This window comes from Elephantulus edwardii, unplaced genomic scaffold (genome assembly GCF_000299155.1).
Source record: "Elephantulus edwardii isolate Elephantulus edwardi_28Jun2011 unplaced genomic scaffold, EleEdw1.0 scaffold00230, whole genome shotgun sequence".
NCBI lineage: Eukaryota > Metazoa > Chordata > Mammalia > Macroscelidea > Macroscelididae > Elephantulus > Elephantulus edwardii.
The window spans coordinates 3,702,212-3,705,958 of NW_006399980.1; positions in this window are offsets into that span (position 1 = coordinate 3,702,212).

Sequence of the window (3,747 nt, forward strand, 5' to 3'; positions counted from 1 at the left end):
GTAAAGAAACCTGTACATTTTCACTAAGGTTGTAGTAAGTCTAAGCTTTGAAAAAGTAATCAGGCAGAATGTAGGAAGACCAAGAATGATAAGATTAGTAGAACAATTTGAGTCATGATGATTAAATTAAAACTCATTGCTGTAAGTTGGAACAACCTCATAGTTGACCCACCTTCAGAGGCTGTTAATCACACAGGAGGAGACTGCTCATCTTCCTCCCTGAGAGCAGCTGATCGATTTGAACAGACTACCTTTGAGTTGGCAGTGCAACTCTACCAACCAGGCTGGCCACCAGAACTCCCTAGAACCATGGTAACAGTTGGAATATAAGGAACAGTACATAAAATCAAACAAAAGCACAAAAAATGGATCAAAGTGGCATATAAACCAGCAGGTAAACTGGATAAACACAAGGAAAACAAATTGACATGAAAACAACAATGTAAGAAAAGTTCAATTACTCATTATTAAAGAATAATGAAAAGAGTAAAATTTTTAAGAGACTTAAGCAAAGATAATTACTTTTTTAAAATAAAAATTTTTATTTTAATTGTGATTTTAACAAAAGTTTACAAAAAGTTAAATTTTCATTCATTCCTTGTTACACATTTTTTTATAAATGTCGATGGTTGTAGAGAGGCTTCAGGTCTCTGAGCCGTGCTCAACTGGAAGGCAATCAACAACAACTCCTTTCTCAGTTCATTTTTGCTGGTTTTTTTGGTGTGTTTTTTTTTAACTGGGGTGAGGAGGAAAATGCACAACAATGAATGTATGTAAATCCAAAGTCTCTATAAATTTTCATTAAAATTTTAATTAAGAAACAACAACAAAGATAATTACTTTTTAAAAGGGCATCAGTTTGAGCATCCAACACTACTAATTTGTTCACTCCTGGGCCGAGTACTTTTCAAGTAGGATGTCAACTCCTTAGAATTCAAATTTGTTTCAATTCATTACCAAAAGAAACTATAAGATTTTAAAAGATGAATCACCCAAAACATACTTACTAAGTGATAAAAATTACTGATAAGCCCTACGCACTAAGAAAATCTTCAAGATCTTGAAGTGCTATTATCTAAAATAGCACAAAACCATTGTAAATTATATGGCAGAGCAACCTGACTTATTTTAGGGACACATAATTCTACTGGACCTATGAGCACACTATGTGTTTTACAGGACGCTTTAGTTTCTATGAATATAGAAAAGGGGAAAGTGCCATTATCTGTTTAAAACTAACATTCTCAAAGATGACATTATTAAGTTCCCCCTTCACTTCTATAATTGAAATTTAAAATAACCTAAAAATATTTTTAAGAGGATATTTTATCAATTAAAGAGCACATTCAAAATTATAAAAAGGTTACTGTATTCTGATTACAAAGACAACTATTAAAGAATTTTAAACACATTGGCGTAACAAGAGCAAATCTTTGAGGCAACTCTGTATTGCAGACTATGCAACTGGAGACAAATGGAAACTGCTTCAGGTTTATTACTGGATATCATAAATAAGCAAATTGATACTTATTCTACATTATTTTGGACGAATTTGGATCCTGAGTTGAAGATGTAAGTAATCAGATTTTGAATTTAAATATTTCGAACCACCTAAATCATCTAAAAGTAAAAAGTGTACGTATGAAATCATGTGCTCCTCAATGCCAGATGATCAAGGAGACCTGGTGACACACTGCATTATTTGTTGAGCTGTTAACTGAAAGGTGAGGGGTTTGAATCCACCAGCTCCACCAAAAGAGATATATGAGCAGTCTTCTTCCTTAGAGATGTAGACCTTCATAGGCCTGATGAAGGGAAAGTTGCTGTAAGTCAGTTAACTCTATGGTAATGGAGGCTTGGGGTTTGTCAGGAGTATTATTTGGTGCTGTAGTGTAAGTTCTGCCTCATAAGTGACCCAGTGCAGAAAAGTAATATTGTTCTATCGTGTGCCATCTTCACAACAGTTGTTGTTGTTGTGTGCCATTGAATCACTTGTGACTCATAGCGACCCTATGTACAAAAGCTCTGAACCCTGCTCTATTCTGAGCCAACCTTATTGTCTCTGACACATCGACCCGCATTACCCCAGTCACTGAGTCAATCCATCTCATCAGGGTCTTCTTCACTTGCACTGTCCCTCCACCATCCCAAGTATGATGTCCTTCTCCAAGGACTTGCATCTAAGTTCCAAAATCAATCTCCACAATAGTCGACATGTTTCCTATTGCCAAAGGGGCCCTTTAGAGTAGTGAGAGAAGATCTTCACCCTGAAACCTACAGCGTCCCTTTTCAGCAGAAAGTAGCTAAGAGAATACGCCATCCCCTTTTCGTTATGAATCAGGGTGAAGTCTCTCACAGGGAGGAGTGATAGGGAATGGCAAGGGACACACTGACAAAGGAGATTAATCAGAACTGGCTTTGACGAGCACTGTGGCAGTGGGACAATTAAAACAGACTTTCAAGGGGGGAAAAAGAGGAACAAACTTGGGGGGAGGGTAGAGAAAATAGTGCAACAATGAATGAATGGAAACCCCAAATCTCTGTAAATGTTCATTAAAATTAATAAAATGTAATAAAAAAGCTTTTTATGGATTTTTGGTAGTCTAATACAATGTCTTTTTATTTCTTGACTGCTGCTTTCCTGAATATTATTGAGCCAAATAATAATAAAAGTTCAGGTTAAAGGCAGTGTTACATACTCAGTTTGCAATCACAGATGTGGCTCTGATTCTCTGATACAATATTTAGTAGCTATCATTTCCTCAAGCATGCATTTAATCTCTGAAAGTTAGATTAGCAAAGTTATGATTTACATTAATACAAGACTCTGGCACACAGTGAAAGTTCAAAACTAAGAATCTTGCTATGATTATTTACCTGCTCACACTATAATATACACCTCAACATAAGGAAACAAAAATATTCACAACTGTACTAATAGGCAACATCATGATAAACAGAGTTGAAGATGTAAGGATTACATTTTACTTGGTTCCACAGTCAACACCAATGGAAGATGTATTCAAGAAACCAACTTTTTTTAACTGAGAAAAATGAACTTTTGTGACAATACTTTTAAAACTATGGTACACATACACAATGGAATGTTATGCAACACTAAGAATGAAGAATTCTTCAAACACAGCATACTATGAATGGATTCAGAAGACATAAGAACATAATGTTGAGGTAAATAATACAATCACCTTTTCCTGATTACTACTTAAACTTCTTGTATTTTGCTAACATATTTTCCCTTTATCTTTCCTCTTAAATATTTCAGTTCATAAGAGTCCTCACTTTCTGATAGTTTGCTTAGAAGCATGCTGTTGTTGTTGCTGTGTGTCATAGAGTCAGAACCAACCCACAGCTGACCCTCCAGCAGGTTTTCAGAGGCAGTTAATTGCATGGGAGGAAACTGTACATCCTTTTCCATAGAGCAGCTGGTGGATTAAAGTGTGTGCCTTCAGGACTGCAGAGCAGCTTCTTGCCTCTAGGCCACCAGAACTCACATAAGTGACATGGTGGACATAGTAAATATCACCAAAGTGCACATGTGAAGATTGTAAAAATAGCAAACATATTTTTACTTATATGTTTATCCAAACTAAATTAAATGAGTCAAGGTGAAAAATCAAAGGAATAAGTTTGTAGATTTGTAAAAGAAATTCTTTTCATGTGTATTTTTGTCTTTCTTCCCTTGCCTTATAAAATTAAAATTATTACCACTCTAAAAAAAAAAAAAAA